Source organism: Bos grunniens, chromosome 22 (assembly GCF_055505025.1).
Source record: "Bos grunniens cultivar Pamir isolate PY7600 chromosome 22, Bosgru_T2T1.0, whole genome shotgun sequence".
Taxonomy (NCBI): Eukaryota; Metazoa; Chordata; class Mammalia; order Artiodactyla; family Bovidae; genus Bos; species Bos grunniens.
This window is the reverse complement of record NC_141186.1, coordinates 10,531,474-10,556,393: the sequence shown is the minus strand read 5'-3', so window position 1 is coordinate 10,556,393 and position 24,920 is coordinate 10,531,474. Positions and strand designations below refer to the sequence as shown.

At 43.2% G+C, this 24,920-nt stretch overlaps 1 long non-coding RNA gene across 1 annotated transcript in view; it reads right to left on the bottom strand.

Annotated features, from left to right (window-relative positions):
* The window catches only part of LOC147348012 (uncharacterized), a 59,951-nt gene extending 35,583 nt beyond the window's left edge, over positions 1-24,368 (bottom strand). The window contains exon 1 of the long non-coding RNA XR_015150903.1: positions 21,755-24,368. This is a non-coding gene — a long non-coding RNA (uncharacterized LOC147348012). The remainder of the gene's footprint in view (positions 1-21,754) is intronic.
* Positions 24,369-24,920: the final 552 nt, after the last annotated feature.

Here is a 24,920-nt window from a genome sequence, read left to right as displayed (position 1 = left end):
TAACATTATAAAGCAATTATACTTCAGTGAAAAAGAAAACAAATTAGATACTTAGATATATCAGGAGCTCTACAAAAGATGCAGGTAAATGTGGACATATGGAGAATTATTTTCCCTAGTTTTCAAAACCATGCTAATTCAAAAAACATCTTCATTTTTGTTTTCTTTGTATAACCAACTGCGAGGGTCTGATTTACTATACTGTAAGACTATCTTCCAAGTAAAACAAGTGCTATTGGCTAACAGCTTAATCCATTATGGTTCCTTGATGATGATAGCTGACAATTACAGGGAATAAATTTTACTTAAGCAAAAAAAAAATGGCTTCCCTGACAGCTCAGTTGGTAAAGAATCTGCCTGCAATGCGGAGACCCTGGTTTGATTCCTGGGTGGGGAAGAAAAAAAATTGATAACTTGATATGCTGATCTCTTGCTGATGCATTTTGGTGTATTTTTTTTTTTTAATTTCAGCTATTGTATTCTTCAGCTCTATTTTCAAATCCATTGTTCAAATTCTCACTGTGTTCATCCATTCTTTTTCCAAGTACATTGAGCATCTTTATGATCGTTACCTTGAACTCTTTATTGGGGAATTTGCTTCTATAATGCGGCTTTAGAAACTCAGTGGAAATTGTGCCATTCACTGAGAAAGGAGACACTGGCCACTTCCTGCCTGTCCTCATATCCTTCCCCCTCCTACCCGTGCTAAGCTCCATGTCAGAATCCTTACTGTCAGGCTTCACTGTCAGATGGATTTCGGTTTGGCCAATGGGGGCCATGGCAGAAGACTGATTAGCAAGAAGAAGGGGGAAGCCAGGTATCTCCCCCTGCCCCAGGTACTTCCAGTAGAGGCTTTGTCTCTTTTGTGGCTGTAGATTCTCTGAGCCTTCAGGGTCCCATCTTTTCCTGGACGGCACTGACTTCCGGACTCTGATGACACTTCCACCTCTTCTTCCTTCCAGCCTTCATCAGGTGATGGTAACTCATCTATGGGTTGCTTCACCATCTCCAGTCTTCATCACCTGTGTTGTCAACTCCTGGTATTCAATCCTCTCCACTGGAAAGACCTAGAGTGACCCTGATTTCCTGATTAAATACCTGGGTTAGAACAACACTGGATGGAAGGAGAGGGGAAAATAAAGAACTTTCTGAAATTTGAGGTCTTTTGTTTTTAAATTAATTTTTATTGGAGTGCAGTTGCTTTACAATGCTGTCTTTGTTTCTAGTACAGCAAAGTGAATCAGCTACATGCTTACATATTCTGTGCTTAGTTAGTTGCTCAGTCCTGTCTGACTCTTTGTGACCTCATGGACTGTAGCCGGCCAGGCTCCTCTGTCTATAGAATTCTCCAGACAGGAGTACTGGAGTGGGTTGCCATGCCTTCCTCTAGGGGATCTTCCCAAACCAGGGAAGATCTTCTGCATTGCAGGTGGATTCTTTACCGTCTGACTGACCAGGGAAGCCCGTGCTTACATATATCCCCTCTTTTTTGGATTTCCTTTCTATTTAGGAGGTATATTTTAGATGTCAAAGTGGAGATGTCAAGGAGTAACTCCTTGATGGAAGAAGCCGTATTATAATATCAAGCAGTTCTACTCAGACCTGTCCAGGAACATGAGGACATAAAAGGGCATCATGGGTCATGGAATCAGACAAACTTAGATTCATTTCCTGTTTTACCACTTGCTGGCTATATTAATTAGAAATACTACAGCAAAAAACAAACAAATCCAAAACAAATCCAAGTTTATGGCTTGGTGCTATAGAAATGTATCACAGCTAATTTCCACACACACAGGCGGGTATGTCGAGAATGAAGCTGGATGTGAAGCTAGAATTCAGGAGAGAGGTGAAGAGATGACAATTTGGCACTCGCCAGCATATAGATGACACAAGTCTGAAGATGGATTATGTAATCCATGGAGAAAACACAAGAAAGAAAGAAGAGAAGGGGTCCAGGATGGCCCTGGGGAATTTTGACATTCAAAATTCAAATGGAAGAAAAGAAAACTGTGAAAGAACATATGAAAGACTTGTCCAGGAAGGTAAGAGGAAAATCAACAAAATATGGAGCTGCTGAAAGAAGAGAGGAGTTAAGGAAGAATGAGAGGCTGTCTCAAAGGGTTACAAAAGATTGAGTGATTAATATTACTCAAGAAGAGGAAAACAATGCACTGAATTTGTCAGCATAGAGCTTTCCCAAGGCCATTGCTAAAGCAGCTTTCTGGGAGGGTTGTAGACTGGAGTGAGGTGAAAGAAAATAAAAATAACTTTCGTGAGTGTCTCCTACAAAGGGACACAGAGGCTTGACCTCCCTGGCTTCCAGTTACTTCTCTGCTTTGGTATTAGATCTCCTGGGACTTGTTGTGAATCTCCTGGGCCATCTGTGAATGCTTGCCTTTGGTGTGAGATGCTTCCAACTCTATAAATGGGGGAATAGGGGGTGGAGAGGAGGATGCATGTGAGCTTCTCAGTTCAAAAAACGAATGTCTTTGCTTTATGCTTAATAATATTTGGAAATGGCTGGTATGTGAGACTCACAGGCTGTCCCCGCAGGGTTGGGGCACTAATCTTGTCCCTCTGAATAGGCACGTGTGCTAATGGAGGCGTCTGATCTTGTAGGAACACCTCTCCGCTGGGCCATGAAGGCTGACAGCACCATGCATGTCACATGAGAGGCCACATCCTCCTCACTCTTAGCTATTGTTTAGCTCTGCGGCTGCTAAGTCGCTTCAGTTGTGTCCGACTCTGTGCGACCCCATAGACGGCAGCCCACCAGGCTCCCCCGTCCCTGGGATTCTCCAGGCAAGAACACTGGAGTGGGTTGCCATTTCCTTCTCCAATGCATGAAAGTGAAAAGTGAAAGTGAAGTCGCTCAGTCATGTCTGACCCTTAGCGACCCCATGGACTGCAGCCCACCAGGCTCCTCCGTCCTGGGATTTTCCAGGCAAGAGTACTGGAGTGGGGTGCCAATGTTTCCCCAATTCCTCTTCATTATGATCCCTTAAGGAGCCTGTTGAGACACCTCTTCCTAATGGCCTCTGTCCCATGAAATTTCATGCCACGTCTCTCTTTATGTACTATTTGTATATCTTTGTCTACACGTAAATGAGTAAAATGTTTTTTCACTCCCCTAAAGATCAGTTTTATTGTGGTGTCACCTTCTTTGGGAATGCATGATCTTAGCATAATGATTTATATGATTTGGAGTGGGGCTCAGCAATTTTTTCCTATGAGGAGCTAGATAGTAAACATTTGAGGCTCTGTAGGCCATATATGGTCTCTGGCCTCTGTCACATAGTCTTCCCTTCTGAACAACTCTTTAAAAATCTCAAAATGATTCCTAGCTTGCTGGCTGTACAAAAACAGGCTGTGGGCCGGATTTGACTCACATTCCACAGCTTGCTAACTCCCTAATTTGTCATGATACAAAGGGTCAAATTTCAGAGTTTAGTTTTTTTTTTTTTTTTTGCAGATTTCTTGCATGAGAGTTTGAAATATGTGATTTTATTTTAGGTTTAAAAGGCTACACAATTCATTCATTTATTTGCCAAGTAATGATTGACTATTTGTTGTAAAAGGTATAAAATAATTTTTCTCTTCTTGTTTTGTTTTTTGACAGTGCTTTGCACGCTTTCCCTCTAATGTAGGCAAAGCTCCCCTGCCTGTAACTTGGCCTGAGGTCCATGGAGCAGGGGAGGGGAAGCTGGTAGGAGCGTTATGAATGCACTCAGCAACTTCAATATTATGGCAAAACAACCAAGTAAGTAACTAAGTGTTAAAATGAACCCAGCCAGTGATGTGCAGATCATGCTGTGGGTGATAACTAGGAGGATGCTAGACTGGTGTAGAGGGACTAGTTTGGGGCCTGAGATCAGATAGACTGGCTTTGTATCTGCACTGACTTTGGTCTGGTGGCATGACCTTAGACAAGTCACTTAACCTTTTAGTCTGTGGGTCTGTAAATGATACTGCAGGTGATAATAAACCACCATTATGGGACTGCTGGGAGGACGAACTGTGGCCTGGACCCCTTAGAGCAGCTTGGGGGGTTGAATTCCTTCTCTCTCTCTTCATTTAACATAACTGAAGACAATATGAATATTGTTATGAATTATGTCAGAAAAGCAAGTACATACCCATTTCAGAGATGAAGACAATGGTGGCACTTTTTATAATTAGGATGCTAATGGAATTCAGGAAGCACATACAGAGCACCTACAGGAAAATCTCCCAGGCAGTCTAGTTGGGGAATCTCCATTTTTTACAGCATCTGAAGTGCTTCTGATACAGATGGCCCATGGGCTGCACTTTGAGAATCACTGCCCTGTTATTATACAGAAAAGTAAGTTGAGGTTTCAAGATCCCAGAGATATATTATTTATTTTTTTTACCAGGCTTCCTGGTAGAAAACAAAGCTAGTGGAAGTGATGGAATTCCAACTGAGCTATTTTCAAATCCTAAAAGATGATGCTATTAAAGTGTTGCACCCAATATGCCAGCAAATTTGGAAAACTCAGCAGTGGCCACAGGACTGGAAAAGGTCAATTCTCATTCCAATCCCAAAGAAGGGCAATGCCAAAGAATGTTCAAACTACTGCACAATCAGGCTCATTTCACATGCTACCAAGGTCATGTTCAAAATTCTTCAAGCTAGGTTTCAACAGTACATAAACCGAGACTTCCAGATGTACAAGCTGGATATAGAAAAGGCAGACAAACCAGAGATCAAATTGCCAACATCTGTTGGATCATAGTAAAAGCAAGAGAATTCCAGAAAAACATCTATTTCTGCTTCATTGACTACACTAAAGCCTTTGACTGTGTGGATCACAATAAACTGTGGAAAATTCTTTAAGAGATGGGAATATCAGACCACCTTACCTGCCTCCTGAGAATCCTATATGCAGGTTAAGAAGTAACAGAACTGGACATGAAACAACAGACTGGTTCCAAATTGGGAAAGGAGTACGTCAAGGCTGTATATTGTCATCTTGCTTATTTAACTTCTATGCAGAGTACATCTGCAAAATGCCAGGCTGGATGAATAACAAGCTGGAATCAAGATTGCTGGGAGAAATATCAAAAACCTCAGATATGCAGATGATACCACTCTAATGGCAGAAAGCGAAGAGGAACTAAAGAGCCTCTTGAGAAGGGTCAAAGAGGAGAGTGAAAAAACTGGCTTAAAACTCAACATTCAAAAGATGAAGATCATGGCATCCAACCCCATCACTTCATGGCAAATAGATGGGGAAACAATGGAAACAGTGACAGATTTTATTATCTTGGGCTCCAAAATCACTGTGAGTAGTGACTGCAGCCATGAAATTAAAAGACCCTTGCTCCTTGGAAGAAAAGCTAATGACAAACCTAGAAAGTGAAAGTGAAGTCCCTCAGTCATGTCCGACTCTTTGCGACCCCATGGACTATAGCCTACCAGGCTCCTCAGTCCATGGAATTTTGCAGGCAAGAGTACTGGAGTGGGTTGCCATTTCCTTCTCCAAACCTACAGAGCATATTAAAAAGCAGAGACATCACTTTGCTGACAAAGGTCCGTATAATCAAAGCTATGTTTTTTTCTGGTAGTCATGTACAGATGTGAGCACTGGATCATAATGAAGGCTGAGTGCCAAAGAATTGATGCTTTCAAATTGTGGTGCTAGAGAACTCTTGAGAGTTCCTTGGACCACAAGGAGATCAAACCAGTCAATCCTAAAGGAAATCAATCCCGAATATTCATTGGAAGGACTGATGCTGAAGCTGAAGCACTAGTATTTTGGCCACCTGATGTGAAAAGCCAACTCACTGGAAAAGACCCTGATGCTGGGAAAGATTGAGGGCAGGAGGAGAAGGGGACGACAGAGAATGAGACGGCTGAATGGCATCACTGACTCAATGGACATGAGTTTGAGCAAACTCTGATAGTGAAGGACAGGGAAGTTTAGCGTGCTGCAGTTCATGGAGTCACAAAGAGTCAGAGATGATTTAGCAGTTGAACAGCAACCAGGCTTCCTAAAACTTCAGGGGCAATAAAGAGGGGAAAAATGACAGGGTCTGGGGTAGGGGGTCTAGCATTGCTGTCTAACTGGCCTCTCTGCTAACAGGCTCCACAAGGAAACAGAATCTAGCTTGATCCAGGCTCACATGGCATCCTAGGTGCCCTTCCAGGTGAGAGGGCCCAACAGACAGAGGCTCTGGTTATTCTGTCTGTTTGGGTCAGGGCCTCGGATAACGGGGGATTCAGGAAATGGATCAAAGGCAAGAGGAGAGGAATGATAAGACCTGGTAGAGTCCAAGATCTCAGGCATAGTCACTGTTGAATGACCAGTTTTACTCTCCACTGACTGCAGGATAACTTCTCAAGGGTCTCTGTGTCCACAGCTGTAAAATGGGATAATTCCCACTTTAGAGTGATGCTATGAGGATGACATCATATAAGGTATTTAAAGCACCCTGTGTGGCTTCTAGTGCATTATAGGTCCTCAATAAATAGGGGATTGTTAGTGGGGCATGGGAGAGTTCTGATTCAAGATGAACCCTGGAGGGCTGATCGGGAAATCAGGCTCAGACCAGTCTGGAAATGACCAGAGGAATGGTCATCTCCTGAGCTGTGTAGCAGCAGTGAGGTGGCCCCTGTCACCCCTAAGAGGAGGGTGAGGCTTTGTGCAGGGCTCATGCTACTTTGGACAGAGGTGACCTGAGTTCCAGGTAGCTGAGCCTGCAGATGGAAGGGCTCATTCTCTTCACTGCTGGGGCCTCAGCAGAGAGCTCTATAGAGCTGGGCTTTGGGCTTCGGGTGCAGGTCAGTGGGCGTGGCCAGCCTCACTGGGTCTGAGACCTCCTCCATACTCCAGCCAGAATATCCATTTTGCCGGGGTAGTCACTCTCAGAGATGCTAACGTGGATGTGGGTGAGAGCTGAGAATCTACATCTAAAACCCTCCCCATGAATTCCCTTCCCCTCTGGTCTCCAGCCTTAGAAACACTGTTCTGGGAGGTGGGAAGACAGGTGTAGGGAACAGGGGTTTTGGCTTTTTGTGTTTGAAGCCCCTTCTTTGAATTTGGGGAGCACGGTAGGAGGGATCATAGAAATCAATCTGCCATTGGCAAGAGCAGCCTCTCCAGCACGGTCCCATGACCACGTAACAATGTCTCACGCTGCCGTCGGAAGCTCCCGTCACCCCAGTGGTGCCTGGTTCGCCCTAAGAATGTTGCTTCAGTTTGTGCAAAACAATTACCGCTCTGACTGCACTCCTCAAATACCGGGGGGCGAGGGGCACAATCCTAGCCTTCGTCCCTGGAGTCCTGTTTGACTTCCTGCTGTGCCCCCACCTCTGAGTCCCAGCAAGCTGTGTTCCCCTCCACCTTGCTTTGCAGGACAGAGTGTCAGCTGACCATTTGGAATGTGCCCCCTTGCAGGAAGAGATCTCATGCGTGGTCAACAGCTGGGCGTCCACTTGTGCTACCACCGTTTTTCTTGGACGCTGGGGTTAAGAGCCATAGACATGGACACACAGACAGATGGGGGAGAAAGAGAGATGTGCAGAGCCCCAAAGCAGGAGTTGAACTTGATGGAGACCGGTGGGGCACCATTCAGGATGAAATATTTCCTTTTTCATAGGAGGCAGTGGTTGCAAATGATTCTCAGGCCAAGAGAAAGCCTCCACTTTTTGTTTCTCTGATGCCTTACGGGGTGAGAGGTTGTGCTCCCTGTGTGGACTGACTCCGCACACCCATGGATCAGCTGGGTCATCGTCACAATGCTGGAGCTTTCCAGCTTCTGGTCTGGCTTCAGCAGTTTGGATGTGAACTGAGACAAGTCTTTGGAATTCACCCTGCTCCTCCTCTAGGCCATGGGAGCTTATCCCTGCGGTTTTTCTGTCTTTCCTTTGTTGGTGCAAGAGCAATGTATTCATGCTAATTGGATGTGTCTGACTGAAACTGTTTTCTGCCATCATGATGAATGGAAAATGATGATTATTATTTATGAGAATTTCAAACAAAACATACTCCTTATAAACGAATGTAGAACTAATGTTATATGGAAATAGCGTAATTTAAAAACTGAAGACACGGACATCTGTCAGCTCTTTTGCCATCTGCATGGTTTTGGAGGCAGTAGGCAGTTAAATGCATTGCCCTCAATGTGCTGAAGTTTCCCAGGCCTGGGAGTGAATCTCTGCTGCTAAAAAAGGCTCTGCCGAGTTGAGGTTTTGCAGGGTGGAGTACCAGTGGGCAAAGCTCTCAGGTCTTTGCAGGCCAGTGCTGTTCCAAGTGTGGTCTGAGGCCATGCCAGTTGGACAACTATGTGAGCCTGGTCCATGAGGACTTAAGTGTGAAAATGGTTAGCACACGGTTTAGTTTTCTCGTTTGTTTCAAGTTTTCTTTAAAAAAAAAAAAAAAAAATTTAGAATTTTGATAGCAGTTTGGCATTGCTGATGTGTCCCAGTGCTGACCAGCGACTTTGTCTTTGAATGGAATGTTGACTAGTCAGGTGGTGACCTTCATGATGAGTTGCATGTGGTGTGAGCTGCAAACTTGTCACACCTGGTTGGGCCATGCAAAAAGTTGGAGATGAGTATCCTGAGCTTGTGGAAATTGCTTTAAACTCTCTTCTTCCATTTCTGTCAACATACTTTTCTATAGAATTGGTTTCTACTGTGAGTCTATAATTCTAATTAAGACAAAACAGAAATCACTTCAGTTCAGTTCAGTTGCTCAGTCGTGTCTGACTCTTTGCGACCCCATGAATCACAGCACACCAGGCCTCCCTGTCCATCACCAACTCCTGGAGTTTACCCAAACTCATATCCATCGAGTCAGTGATGCCATCCAGCCATCTCATCCTCTGTCGTCCCGTTCTCCTCCTGCCGCCAATCCCTCCCAGCATCAGAGTCTTTTCCAATGAGTCAACTCTTTGCATGAGGTGGCCAAAGTATTGGAGTTTCAGCTTCAGCATCAGTCCTTCCAATGAACACCCAGGACTGATCTCCTTTAGACTGGTTGGATCTGCTTGCAGTCCAAGGGACTCTCAAGAGTCTTCTCCGACACCACAGTTCAGAAGCATCAATTCTTTGGTGCTCAGCCTTCTTCAAGTCCAACTCTCACATCTATACCTGACCACTGGAAAAACCATAGCCTTGACTAGATGGACCTTTGTTGGCAAAGTAATGTCTCTGCTTTTGAATATGCTATCTAGGTTGGTCATAACTTTTCTTCCAAGGAGTAAGCATCTTTTAATTTCATGGCTGCAATCACCATCTGCAGTGATTTTGGAGCCCAAAAAATAAAGTCTGACACTGTTTCCACTGTTTCCCCATCTATTTCCCATGAAGTGATGGGACCAGATGCCATAATCTTCGTTTTCTGAATGTTGAGCTTTAAGCCAACTTTTTCACTCTCCTCTTTCACTTTCATCAAGAAGCTCTTTAGTTCCCCTTCACTTTCTGCCATAAGGGTGGTGTCATCTGCATATCTGAGGTTATTGATATTTCTCCTGGCAATCTTGATTCCAGGTTGTGTTTCCTCCAGCCCAGCGTTTCTCATGATGTACTCTGCATAGAAGTTAAATAAGCAGGGTGACAATATACAGCCTTGACATACTCCTTTTCCTGTTTGGAACCAGTCTGTTGTTCCATGTCACTTGCTGCTGCTGCTAAGTCACTTCAGTCGTGTCCGACTCTGTGCGACCCCATAGACGGCAGCCCACCAGGCTCCCCTGACTCTGGGATTCTCCAGGCAAGAACACTGGAGTGGGTTGCCATTTCCTTCTCCAATGCATGAAAGTGAAAAGTGAAAGTGAATGCGCTCAGTCGTGTCTGACTCTTCGCAACCCCATGGACTGCAGTCCACCAGGCTCCTCCATCCATGGGATTTTCCAGGCAAGAGTACTGGAGTGGGGTGCCATTGCCTTCTCCACTTAGATATACCTTACTGCCTGTGACTAGCACTGTCAATCCAATTTCGGATTGCAAATGCCTAGGAGGTGAGCACAAATCTGGATATGAGAGATGAAGCCAGAGAATCAGCAGCCAGGGCAGGTCAGAGCAGGGGTGGAGCTGGGAGTAGGGACCCAAGTGAAGTTCAGGGGTGAAGCGTGGGAAACCAAGTGGCTCCTCATTGTTGCCATGTGGGTAATGAATGGGGAAGAGTTGGAAAGAGGGAGCAGGGAAAAAGAACCTGGTCTACTAATACTGTCCATATTTTAATCCTACAAACAGTCTTAGGATGATATTTGTTCTAAGCTCAGGCTTCAAAATGGACAAAAACAAGTGCGTACGAATGCCAGCAAGCCCATTATCCACCGAGTAGAATACCTGGGGCTTAGCCGTCTTCTCTAGGGAATGAAAATGAAGGTTTTGTCTGGCCAGGTGCTTACGCCAACTGCTACCCATGGTGCAGTCAGAGCTTGAAATAGCACAAGGAACTGCTGGGGGCAGGAAGGCGATTGTGCTGAAGTTTGTTCGTCGTTGAATTATAGTTAGGGCCACAATAAAATACAAGGAGGGAATGTTTTGCAAAAACTAGGAAGTTAAAAAGTATTTTTATTCCAAAACGGTTCAGTTGGTGCCAAAGTGTCAAAACAGCAGGTGGTTCACTATTCTTTTTCATAAGTTCAATAATGTGATTTCAGAATTAAAAAGACTTACAAGTCCTGTGGACTTCGGTTGCGTTTCTTCATTGAGACACACTGAGACATGTCTTCCGAGTCAGTTTTATAAACATTTTTCCTTCTGCTCCCAAGCCCCGTGCATGCTTGGCAATGAAATAGCTGTGGGATATGGGGTCCCGGGATGACTTCATTATTTTGGTTTGACTGGATTGTTATCTCAGATGGGTAATGCATTAAAAAAAATAATAATATTGCAAATGAATGAAGTGAAAGCAGAAAACTTGGCCAAAGTCACGCAGGTAGGTACTGGCAGTTGGAGCTGGAATTCAGGTTTGTTCAGTGGATGGGGTTGACATGGGGTCTTGCCCGAGACTCTCATTCACTGCTTAAATCATCAAATCACAGAAAATCATTTAACAGTCACCAGGCAAGTCAGATAGGAAAAGGACACGCTACCAGAAGCAGTAGGTCTTATTTATTGGTGTGCAGACCTAATCTGGAGATAGCAAGGAAGCAATAGAAGCCCTTATCTCTGACAGAGGCAGGGCAGCGGGGGCCAGCCAATTATGATGGAGATAGGAACACCCAGGGGCACTGGCCTCATCTGCTTCTCCTCTTACTTATTCTTGACAAACATGATTTATGAATCCCAGTTCTTTTGTCCCATTATGGAATGGAGCTATCAGTTGCGTGTCCTGACACGGTAATTTTGTTCTAAGCCGTTCTGTCCCTTCTTTTGCATTTCCTGGCAACATCTGTGTACCCGCTTGTCAGTTCCATAAATCATCATAGATAAGCAAAGCCTTTTCTTAACCTTTAGGAAAGATAACATGTCCAGTATTTTCTGAGCATATTCTTGCCAGGTTTGCTTTGGGGAGATAAATGGGACCCATCTTGATGGTGCATCACTAAACAACGGCGTGATTTATGAGACGGACTGGGGTTTGCTCACTGTGGCTCTCCCAAAACCTTTTCAAATGTCTTGGAAGAATCATGGTGAGTTGAAAGAGGACATAGTAAAGATTTTTGGTGAAGACTTTCTACGGAGGATTTCTGCAGCTGTTCCTAGGCACCAAGGGAAGTAGAGTGTGAAAAGTTTTAATACAGTCACTTAAATTATCTAGATATTCTTTTTGAGGAATATGAATCTTATGTTTTCTTTCTGTACATTTACATAGACTCCACCAAAAAGTCTCAACCAAGAAGGCTCCTTCTAGCTCCCAAAGATACATATACGCAGTCTGCTTCTAGAATGAAGGGAATTGAACTAAGATACAGGAATGTATATAGCTTTTGAGAAAACCCCTTTACTATAGCATAACCATGGTCTTGCACACCTAAAGTAAGGATGTATCAACAAAACATATTTTTAGCATAAATGTCAGAGACAGAAAATGTGTTGTGGTTGAGACACAGGAAATGGAGTTAAACAGGGGGTGGGTTTCAATGACTCTTGTCCGTGGAGTTAACTTGTGCGGTACTGTAGTGTCTTACTCCCTTGTAAAATAAGGACAATGTGTGTGTACCTAAGTGTCATAAGGATGAACAGAGACATTATCCTGCCTTTCCATGAAGCATTTTTTCCCCTCCTCAGTTTGGAGAGTTGGACTGATCGTACCTACTTATTTTATAGCACATGATGACCCTAATTCCCTTCATAGTCTCTCTCTTATGAATTCATTTGTTGTCTCTTTCATCTCCCATTTCCATTCCTGGGTCCTGCTCTCAAGAAGCACCGACTCCAGAGGAAAATCAGAGGTATTGCATCATGGTGTTTAAATCATTTGACTTGCTACCTTTTGCTCATCAGTGGAACAGCTGAGTTTCAGTTCCCAGAGCTGCCTTTTTAACTTAGTTCCATCCACAGAATCTAGAGACTACCAAGATGATATGCTTTAGAGTTGGCAGAATGAGGTTGGGACCTAACTTTTTTTTTTTTTTTTTCCCAGGATAAATAAACACACGCATACATGGATACACATGCTTTTCTTTCTTTTTCCTTTTCAGGGGACATCATGGGATTTTGTTTTTGGTAAGCATTCACTTATGCCAATTTTTAAAACTGCCCACCTTTTTTCATTTTGCTTTTGGAATAAGGGGGTCTCTAATTTGGTCTTTACCATCCATCAGGGGTGGGACTTGATGCCCTGGGTCCTGCTCAAAATCCATGCTGTTTCTGCCTGAATTCCCTTTGGAGGCAGAAGAGAATAATTCCTAGCTCAGTTTATTCTGGGTCCCTTGGCAGGGGAAATGGAATCTTTTTTACTTTTTAATCTCCAGTCTTTTTTTTTTTTTTGCCACACAGCACAACTTGCAGAATCTTAATTCCTTGATCAGAGACTGAACCTGTGAAAATACAGAGTCGCAGCCACTGACCCACCAGAGAATTCCCTCCATGGTCTTTGTCTTTCTTTCTTCTTTTTAGTTTTAAAGCCTTTATTGAATTATTGAATTTGTTACGATATTGCTTCCGTTCTTTACATTCTGGTCTTTTGGGCCTGAGGCACTGAGCTCTTAGCTCCCTGACCAGGCATTGAACCCACCAGGGATCGCTCCCCTGAATTGGAAGGCAAAGTCTTAGCCACTGAATCACCAGGGAAGGCCCTCCCCGCACTTGTAAAAAAAAATAAATGGAGTTTGTGACAATTTCTAGTATGCATTATCTACTGCTATTAGAGTGTCAGAGGGATTTCCTTTTTGGGGGCTAACAGATTATTGGTACTCCTCTCCTCCTCCAGGGTTGTTTTCTTGGGGTTGCAGGATGCAATTAGATAAAGAAGAAAGGTCCTGAGGAAGGTGGCACTTATGTGGGTTGCTGGTTCAGCACCCTGATTGCTATACCACCATCAAGAGAAGTTTTGTTTTGTAAATCTTGAGGCTATAAACAAATAAGGCTTCACAATTTAAAAAATTTTCATTACACATTGTACCCTTATAAAAGAAGTCTTTTCATGCCTTTAATTCTGTTTAATTTGATAATTGTATTATCATCATGGCTTTTTTCTTTATTAAATATTTGTTTCTGGTCCACAGTTTAACTTCTCTGTACCATTTTGGGTTAGGAGTCCATATATGCAGGCTACAGTTGGGTTTACTTTCTGACCGCGTGTAAGAATTCTCCCCTTTCGACAGGTCGTCTGCCTCGGGTCATTTGTTTTCTAATAGAAACATTGAGCCTTTCGATAACTTCTTTTCTGTTTACCCCTCTACATATTTTCTTTCATTTTCGCAGTCACTTGTTAAGTGAATGTCAAGCCTTCAGTTTAGCTCTTTTTGTTCAACTTTTTAGAAATATTCATCTCTTTTCCCAACTTATAAAGTCAATGACTAAAAGGTCCTTTTTATGTCATTCTTGGGATTGAGATTGATTATATTTCCCCCTCACTTGATCTCTGATACTCTAATTTGGGATTATATATCTGGACAATTGTCACTACTGAATCCTTTTGCTACATATCTTTAGTTTTGATTCTGTTTTTGTGTGTGTGTTTGCATCAAACCAAGACTCAATTCTGATTTCTGTTTTTAATTCCTTGCCACAATTTCCCAATGACTTCATTTTTTCCAGTGAGTTGCTATCTTGAGTCCATACTTTAGTCTGTTACTTTTCTAGTTTATTTTACATCTGACAAATAGAGTTGATATGTTCTTGTATTTCAATGAGAGCATAAATTAGATTTGTTACGGAAATTTCTTTTGTATCTTACAGCAGTGTCATTCAGTGTTTCCTGTTTCCCTGCATCATGTAGGAAGTAGGGGGAAAAGGAGAATGAAAGGTGCCTGGTGTTGGGTGTGAACAACCATGTGGATGACATCTCATTTGGATATTCCACTGTGGATATGTGAAGTCTGAGCTATCTTCTAGATAATTCTCTGGTGGAATATTAAATTTAAAACTCACTGGAGATATACAGAGAGTTGTCACCTTTATATGTGTGCTAAGTTGCTTCAGTTGTGTCCAACTCTATGGAACCCTTTGGACTGTAGCCCACCAGGCTCTTCTGTCCATGGATTCTCCAGGCAAGAATACTAGAGTGGGTTGCTATGCCCTCCTCCAGAGGATCTTCCCAACCTAGGGATCAAACCCACATCTCCTGCATTAGAGGTGGATTATTTACTGTTGAGCCACCAGGGAAGCCCTTATGTATGGGTCTTATTTAAAACTATAGGACTCTAGAGTTCATCAAATGAGGATAGAGAGAGAGAAGAAAAGACCCAGTCCTGAGGAACACCAGGGTTCCTGGGGAGGAATACATAGATTTGGGGTAGGGGCAGAGTCATAACGAAGCAGCTGCTACTGCTGTTGAGTCACTTAGTTATGTCCAAATCTTTCGTGACCCCATGGAGTGTAGCCCACCAGGCTCCTCTGTCCATGGGATTTTCCAGGCAAGAATACTGAAGTGGGTTTCCCTTTCCTTCTCCAGGGGACCTTTCTGACCCTGGAATTGAACCTGAGTCTCCTGGATTTGCAGGCAGATCCTTTACCACTGAGCCACCAGGGAAGCCCATAAAAAAGCAGAAAAGGAACCAATTATGTAGGAGGAAAAGTAAGAGATAATATGTTACAGAATCCAAGAAAGGCAAGTGCTTAAGGCCACTCATTACTTTCAGTATAGCATGAAATTAGCCATTTAGACAATCTAGACTTGCTAGTCAAAATGAACTTCACCCAGCTGAACATAAAGTTGAATACGAGCTGGATGAAGCAAAGTGAGCAAGCATCTAATTAACATTTGGAATACCAGGAAAAAAAAAATAACTGCCTACTCTCTAGCATCCTTCATTCAACCTATGAGCATGGGTAGCATAATAGTTTTAGGTCAAATGTAGAACAGTTGAGATTTTTGTTTTAAAGTCTTAAATTATATCTGAACATCTGGTTCTGGAACCATGCATTGTTCAACCATTCTAGTAGTTTAAATAGAAAAGGTAGTTAATGAAAGAGAATCAGGCATGGAGGCTCTGAAGTTAGGAGGAAACACAAAATTATATTCACCAGGGCTCCTCACAGGTACAGGCCCATGACTAAACATGCATCCCACACTTCTCATCAAGGACAGTGACCTGGCTGTTGGTAGGAAGGTAAACTGATGCAGCCGTTATGGAAAAGAGTAAGAAGGTTCCTCAAAAAACTAAAACTAGAATTGCCATATGATCCAGCAATCCCACTCCTGGGCATAGATCCACATAAAACTATAATTTGAAAAGACCCATGCACCTCTATATTCATAGCAGCACTGTTTACAAAAGCCAAGATAAGGAAACAATCTAAATGTCCATCAACAGAGGAATGGGTAAAGAAGATGTGGCGGATATATACAATGGAAAACTACTCAACCATTAAAAAGAACAAAATAATGCCACTTGCAGCAACAGGGATGCAACTACAGATTATCATACTAAGTGCAGTATGTTAGAAAGAGAAAGACACCATATAATGCCACTTATACATGGAAGCTAAAATATCACACAAATGAACATATCTGTGGAACAGAAACAAAGACTTGTGGTTGCCGAGGGGGAGGGGGAGGGAAGGACTGAGAGCTTAGAGTCACCAGATGCAGAGTGGTATGTATACAGGAGAGATAAACAAGAAGATCCTATTGCATAGCACTGGGAACTATATTCAATATCTTGTGATAAACCAGAATGGAAGAGAATATGAAAAAGAATATATATATGTTTAATTGAGTCACTTTGCTGTACGGCAGAAATTAACACATTGTAAATCACCTATACTTCAATAAAATTAAAAATAATAATTGACATTAGCCTAAAAAAAAAAAGACAGTGACCTGAGAAACTGCTGTGAAATCCGCTGGCTGATGTTACAGATTCTGCAAGACCGATATTTCCCTCCCAAACTCCCCTCCCAAACTCCCCCTTCTTTCCAGTGAAAGGGACTCTGCTCCATCCTTCGGTGTCTTGCTTTCTAAAGGGAAATCTGTGGGGCCGTTTTACTTCCGTGTCCTAACTGCAAGGAAGGCCAGGAAAGCAAGTTCCCTTGCATTGGTGAGTCTCACAATGTGGAAAAAATAAAATATAGGAAGGGTCTTCAAAAGGTGCTGAAAGCCACCAATAAGACAAATACAGAAAACAGATTGAATCCCAGTAAAGTCACTGGAAGCCTTGGTCATAGGAAAACTGGGATAACAGTCTTAATCTACTTATGTAATCGGTCTATGTTCATTTCTTCTCATAGCATTTTAAGTTTGCTATCTTGCTAAAAAGTATTTAAAAATTTTGATTTTTACAGCACATAGGAATAGCAAACAAGCATGATTCTTAATTCTCCTAACTTGCCATACCTGTCTTTTCTTCTTTTTATTTAATCCTTTCAAATGTCATTGTCTGGGACTGACTCTGAGGTGGTGATTTGAAAGCAGGAGGTTGTCTGCGGGGATTCTCTTGGTAACAACACCTGTAAAGGAGGGAGAGTAGGGACTTCTTGGTGGTCCAGAGGCTAAGACCCCAGCTCCCAAAGCAGGGCACCTTGGTTTGATCCCTGGTCAGGGAACTAGATCCCACATGCCGCAACTAAGACCTGGCACAGCCAAATAAATAAATACATTTAAAAAACCCATTTTTAAAAAGGGAGAGTTGGGCCGAGGGAGAAATAACAGCACCACCTGCAAGGTGTATGAGCATTTCCTCATCCATAAATGAGAATCATGTGTAAAGAAGCTTTGTGATAAAGTGAGACTGGTAGCTCAGGTGGTTAAGAGTCTGCTTGCAATGAGGGAGACCTGAGTTTGATCCCTGGGTTGGGAAGATGCCCTGGAGAAGGAAATGGCAACCCACTCCAGTATCCTTGCCTGGGAAATCCCATGGACAGAGGAGCCTAGCGGGCTACAGTCCATGGGGTTGCACAGAGTTGGACACAACTGAGCAATTTTCACTTTCTTTCAAGACTGGAAAAGGCTGGGTTACACTAAGTAAAATAAGTTTTTCATTCTTTTCTTTGTTAACAGAATTTATGCATTGTGAATCTTTGAGAGGAGTAGACAGAATTTTCTGATTTATTTGACCATGAATCTCCTTTTTAAAAAAATTTTTTTTTAAGCCACACACTTTTGGGAAATGCTGAATAACCCTAATTCCTCTAGCCTTGGGGGCCTTGCAGTTGATGTACACAGAATTAAGCACCCTCCATAGACCTGACCTCGATGCTCAGATAATCCATTTTTCTTTATTAAAACTAATATAACTTTTATCTTATGAAAACTATCTTATTAGAAGATTTACATAAATGAAGGAGAGATTAAAAGCATCCACAGCCTTACCATCTGCACATCTTTGTTAAGACCTGTGTGCATATTCTTTCATAATTCAAAAATGCATATTTATAGTTACTAAAATATGGGATTGTGCCTTAATTTATTTTATGCCCTGACTTTTCACTGAATAATACACAACAAACAGGTTTTCATTTGCAAACCACATACCCGCAAGATCATCTTTAATGTCGTATGGATATCTTGTAACTTAAGTCATTCCTTACTTTTGGACATTTAGATTTGTCTACAACGTTATTGGGGCTTCCCTTGTAGCTCAGTTGGGAAAGAACCTGTCTGCAATGCAGGAGACCTGGGTTCGATTCCTGGGTTGGGAAGATCCCCTGGAGAAGGAAACGGCAACCCACCCCAGTATTCTTGCCTGGAAAATCTCATGGACAGAGGAGCCTGGGGGACTACAGTCCATGGGATCGCAAGAGATGGACACGACTTAGCGACTAAACCACCATCACAATGTTATTATGCAAACAATTCCCTTATTAAAAATAGTGCTGTAATGGGGCTTCCCTGGTGGTCCAGTGGCTAAGACTCTGTGCTCCCAGTGCAATGGGACTTGGTTTGATCCCTGGTCAGGGAACAATACCTCATATGCCGCAACTAAAGATTCCGCATGCCTCAACTGAGACCCAGTACAGCCAAAAAAAAAAAAAGCTTCTAATAAGCACAAATATTAAAAAAAAAGTGCTATAAAAACCTTCCAGTGTCTAAGTCTTTTACATACTCCCTTAACAAGTCTCCCTTATTTTAAATCTTCCTTAACAAAACTTCCTTAATCTTAGAGAAGCTAATTTAACTGTCTTATGATTCAGTTTTCTCCTCTCTAAAATGGGACTTTTTTTTTTTTTAATTTTATTTTATTTTTAAACTTTACATAATTGTATTAGTTTTGCCAAATATCAAAATGAATCCATCACAGGTATACATGTGCTCCCCATCCTGAACCCTCCTCCCTCCTCCCTCCCCATACCATCCCTCTGGGTCGTCCCAGTGCACTAGCCCCAAGCATCCAGTATCGTGCATTGAACCTGGACTGGCATCTCGCTTCATACATGATATTTTACATGTTTCAATGCCATTCTCCCAAATCTTCCCACCCTCTCCCTCTCCCACAGATTCCATAGGACTCTTAAGAGAATCTCCCTTATGGGGATGTTACGAAGCTAATGTGCTGTAGTCCATGGGGTTGCAAACAGTTGGCGATCACTTATTGTGGGGGAGGGAGCAGCTGGTGAATGTGAATGGGAGTGAGGGCAGGGCCACACATTTCTCTTCCAAAGAACTTGTTATTTAAAGGAATGGAGACATGGTGAACTGTGAGGGTGAATCACAGATCAAGTTTTCAGTTTTGTAATGGAGGAGACTTTTCTGCGTAGAAGTCAGAGAGGACAGAGAGAATAAGCCAGAAAATTATTTCAGCCTACATTCTTTCAGAGGTTACTTGGGACGGCCATTTTGCATCTGTCATCTTAAATCTCCATGAGGCAGATTAATCTCCATCTTAAGCTTCATGAGGCAACAATAAGCTTTATTGTTTTACCAATAAAGAGAGCGAAGCCAGAGTTATATAACTTGCTTAGTCACAGAGCAAGCACGGTAGTACTTCAGCCTAGTAGACGGACTGTAAAGTCTTGGCTTGTTTTTTATTTACTAAATAAAGATGGTAGAAACATGTTCTTCTTCCTCCCATCCAAGAAATCCAGTACACATATGGGTGGTACTGTGCATGTCCTGGAGTAGGCGGCGAGGGTCTGAGACCACTGAGAGACCTAGGGTGAGCTCACGCTGCTCCCGTGGCCGTTTTACCTCCTCACTGACTCCGGGTGTGCCTACAGCACTGGGCAACGTCACAGTGAACGCACTGAGCTCTTGCTAGACCTTTCTGCATCTCTGCTGAATGTGGCCAAAGCAGCCAGAACGCTTGGCAATTGCATCCAGATGTTGCCTTTAGCTGGAAAGCAAACAGCGTCTACCTCAGCCTCTTTCTGGATCCAACAGAAGAAGCTTTGGGTTTGGTGTACTTCTTGGTGGATTTGCTGACACATTTATTTTCATTTAGGGCCAAATGTTCTGAAAGCAGAGCCTGCATTGTATTTGCCAAACATGCATAAGAACACAAACAAAACTCATGTTTGCAAGCCCCAAATAAGTCCTTCTTACGCCTTAAGTGCCTCTGGAAACCATCCAGAGCCACAGTGGGCACACTGTCTGAACAGTCCTTTAATTGTGTATGCAAAGGCTGCATAGTCACGGTTGCGCGAATGTCTCTAATTGCCTTTGATTACATGGCACGCTCTGTCCTACTCTCTTGAAATGAGGGTTCTTTATAAACCAGTGGCTTCCTAAATTTGATATAGGTTCCCATGGAGTGAAATTCTGTACAATGGAATTTTCTAATTGGAGCTGGGAGGAAAAGAGAGGGAGGAGAAATGGAAGGGAACACCAAATTCTAAACCGATAAAAAGAAAAATACAAATGTAAATTATTACATCCCATTGCTTTTCTCCCAAACAACTCTGTAGGCAGAATAGAACTGGCACTTTGGCTAAGTTCCTGCTGGGTGGTAGACTTGTGTAGCCTTTAATGACATCTGATGCTTCTTGGAGCCTTGTTGGATAAATAGAAAATTCAAAAGGGCCAACTGTAGGCAAGACAGAAGATGTGGGGGAATGTGTCTCATATTGTCTGTTCACGCCTTCATAGGGCCCAGGATCCATCCTCCTGGCCCATGTGGGGATGGGGGTGAACGAGACTTACGAGGGGTCCTAGTTACCAGATGGTTGTCGCCCATGTGGACTGTTTGGATGGGAGCTGGAGAACTCCTGGGATTACCTCACACTAGATGACAAGGAGTAGTGGGTTGCCCACTGGCAATTATAGAAGGCGATGGAAAGGACAACAGCTTAGCACTGTCTCGGTTTACTCAAAACTCTTCAAAACTCATGTTATAAAGCTGAGCTGGGACTTCCCTGGCAGCCCAGCAGTTAAGAATCTGCCTGCCAATGCAGGGGACACAGGTTCAACTCCTGGTCCAGGAGGATCCCACATACTGTGGGGCAACTTCCCGTGCCCACAGGAGAAGCTACAGCAAAGAGTAGCCCCTACTTGCTGCAACCAGAGAAAGCCCGTGTGCGGAACAAAGACCCAATGCAACCAAAAATAAATAAATATATATATACACTTTGGTAAAAGCTGAGCTGATTCCTGCCTTCTCTGAGTCCTTTCATGTCCCTCAAGGCTGGGCCTATATTTTTGCTTATGTATTTTATGTAGTCTTTCACATTGGGGAAAAACTAATCAGATGTAACAAGCATGGAGACTATGCTGACCGGGAAACATTTTATAGGCTATACATTTTATTGCTTATGCCCCGTTTTCACCCAAACATGGTACATGTGCTTCAAGCAGGAAACTTAAAGCCAGCAGTGATACATCATAACCAATTTTCTCTAGAGTCTGAAGAATACTGTTGGCCACACAGTGTTTAAAAAAAATCATCTTTTTCTGAGTCATAGGTTCCCGACTAAAATTTTTCGTAATGAATTGAGCCTGAATTTCCCATTTTACAAAAGACAACAAGAGTACCAATCACAGAAATGGAATACATATAACACACCAGAAGACAGAGCTGCCACAAATTCTCCCAGCTGATACTGAATCCCCAAACACTTCCCAACACAAATGGGTCATAATGACGGACGCTCGTCAGAACCAACTGCAAAACCAGAATAACAGTGGTCACAAATGGTCCTCAACATCAGACTCACGTCAGAACCATCGGCAAAGACGCCCAAATAGCACTTCGTGCTCGAAAGAGAAGTTAGCCGTCTGCTCACCGACTAACTTACTGGGTCACGGGGCTTGTCAGCTTGTCCAGAGGCATGATTCCATTCCACCAAGGAGAAGCATACACTGCCGCCAGTGCTGCGCAGGGGAGAGACAGGGAGACTCTCCCCCCAAAAGTGGTCTCAGCAGCTGCTGGGAACATTGTCCCAAACCACCTGTCTGGGAGTAGTGACTCCTTGAAGGCTTCCCGGCAAGTCATCACGGTGGCGGCTCTGCTTTGGGGAAAACCCCAGGAGCCAGGTATCGCGAGAGCACAGCCTCACACTGGCACCAAAAACTTACCTAAAGTGGGTTCAGGTGTTTGCCACTTAAAAGCCAATATAGAGGCAAGTTTGTTGGAAAGGAAAGCTTTATTTTGGAGGCTAGCAACCAGCTAGCGGGTAGAGAAGGTGAAGGGAGGGGGCTCCATGCAGAAACAGCACAGTCAGCTCCGACAGTCATCTTGGTACTGGCCATTGGTGGTCTGATCAGTGTCGTCTTGCTTGTTTTAAGAACAGTTAGTCTTCAGTTCTGGGGTCGGTTTGTTCCCGTTTGTTTGGGGCCAATTCTCAGGATTGTGGCAGCTTACTTCATGCCTACAGTTTGATCCTCATGTAGTTAACTTCTTCCATCTGGTGGGGGTTTCAGTATTTACAAAATAGCTCAAAGGATGTGGGTTGTCTTCTTCTCCCTTTCTCCAGTGTCTGGTGTCTTGTAATATTACATTTCAGACAGAGAAAACTGCTCAATAAAAAAATGCAACTCTACTTTTCTTAACTGTGCTCTAGACCATAGCTTTTTTGGTTAGTATTGTGTTTTTCATTTGGGTTCTTCAGAGGATAAATCCAATCCAGCTGTTCAGAGTTGGGGAATGCAAAAGTTCAGCCAGTGGGAGTGGGGAGCATAAATATGTGTCTTTACAATGAAATACCATGTATTGAGCTATGTGCACAATGGGCACTGCATTATGGGCCTTTTGAAACATTTTATCCTCTGACAGATATTCAAGAAACATATTATTCTTGCATTTAAACCAATGGGGAGACTATGGGTCTGAAAGCATCAGAAACTTTCCAAGCCTTGGAATGTAATCAGATTTGTCTGAATCCAGAAGACATGATTTTCCTGATAATGGTCTGACTCATTTTAGAATTCCCAGGGTCTGGCCTCCTGTCCCCATTTTCCCTTGGATTCCCTTTCCTTAACTCCCAGTTCTCAGTGACAAGTCCTAGGGTGATCCTCTAGCATACTGAAGACTGATCTGATAGCAATAATTTATACTTTACATTGCTGATGTTGTTTCTGTTTTGGAATGCATTTCGGAAATGGGGTTTTGGAGGCTAGTTCTGTGTAGAACTGTTCCGAAAGGGCCTTTCAGATGTCTGAAGATGCTGGAATAAGGTTTGCCAACACTGCTGGTTACAGAGTTTTGGTGAACAAAAATGAGGCCAAGTGATTGCAAAGGGACTGTGCTGCTGCTCCAACATCCCCTGAGGGGTTGGACCATCTTCCCAGCTGCCCTGAACATTGGCTGCTAATGTTTCACACCTGGAAAGCTGTCCTGGGCTGAGGGAAGACACCTGGCCTGAAGAGCTAGGGAAGTGACCGATATGGGAGCATAAGCTCCGTTACTTTCAGAAGTAATTCTCAAAAAAAAAAAAAAAAAAAGAAGTAATTCTCTGTAGATCAGGACAAGGCCAGACAATTATACCTGAGCCTCTTTCTCTTCTCTTTGTTCCTCAAGTTCTTCACCTATGAAACAGAAATAACAATAGTTCCTATCTCCTAGCCTTTAGTGAGTATTAGGTGAGACAGACAATCCATGTGTATCACTCAAGGTTCAGTCAGAGAAGCAGAACTACTTTAAGTTACATAGAAGACAAAGTTATTATAAAGACTGGAATGTGCAACTGTAGAAAACGACAGAGGAATCTATGCCGGGCTGTGGTCTCTTCTAACGTTGAGCCTAAAGTAGCTTTAGTTAAGCAGGTGGGCAGTAAGATGGGAGAACTGGGTGTGGTTAAGAACAAAGACAAACCAGAAGCCATGAGAATAGACTGGAAGGCATGTCTGTCTCTCCCCACCCACAAACTCAGTGCCATGGCTGACATGCAGGAGAAGCTGGTTCCCTTCAGCAAGAGCCATAGATGCCTGGGGAGAAGCTGCAGGAAGAGACAGAGCAAGAGTTGGAGGAAGTGACAGTGATCACATGTGACAGCTGCCATAGTGTCTAGTGCCTCGTACTGACCTTTGGAGCATAAAAAATACGGTGACTGCCTCACTTCCATATTTCATGTCTCATGCAGAATTTCTCTTGTGACCTGCACTGACCTGGAACCCCTCAGGAAAGGGAATTCTGGGAGATGTAGTTCCAGCTTAGCTATGTGGTCACAGTGCAGAGCCTATGAAGGCTCCAGGAGTGTTAAGAGACTGAATGTGTAGCATCATAAAAAATGTTAAGTATTGGTGCGGCTGCATTATGAGAAGACAGAGGCAGAGGGTTTCTAGTCTGAGAAAACCAGGAATAAGGGTAGTGGTTCCCCAGGGTCCACTGGAAGTTCACATTTGAGGTGGAGAGCGTTACTCTGCAAGCTGGAAACCTTTCTGCTTCTCGCTGTCATAGCTGCTGACACTGTCCCAAGCTGGCAAGTTGGACTTCGCCTTCTCAGAGTAGTCTCCCCCTCCTGATGCATTAAGGCCCTCTTCTTAGCCCCTCTGGAGCTCTTTTTCTTCTGATTGCAGAAGAGACTGTAGAAAGAGGCTGGCTGTAGTCATAGAAACTCAGCTCAAAGCGGGATTTTGTGTTCTCCAGGCAGGTGCCACAGCCTTTGGTGCTCTGGCTTATGGGCTGTGCAATGTGATTAACTCGGACTGTTTTTTTTTTTAAGATTTTTTTTCTTGATGTGGACAATTTTTTAAAGTCTTTATTGAATCTTTCACAATATTGTTTCTGTTTTATGTTTTGGTTTTTTGGCTGTGAAGCATGTGGGATTCTAGCTCTCTGCACCTCCTGTGTTGGAAGGTGGTCTTAAACCACTGGACCACCATCCAGACTCTCTACTCAATCAGTGCAGCCCCTGCCACAGCAACATCAGCCTGTCCCCATCTTGTCCCATAAGACTCCTAATTATGTTAGGAGATGGTGAGCTTTCTCCAAGAAATTATAAACATGCTCTCTGGGGATCCCTG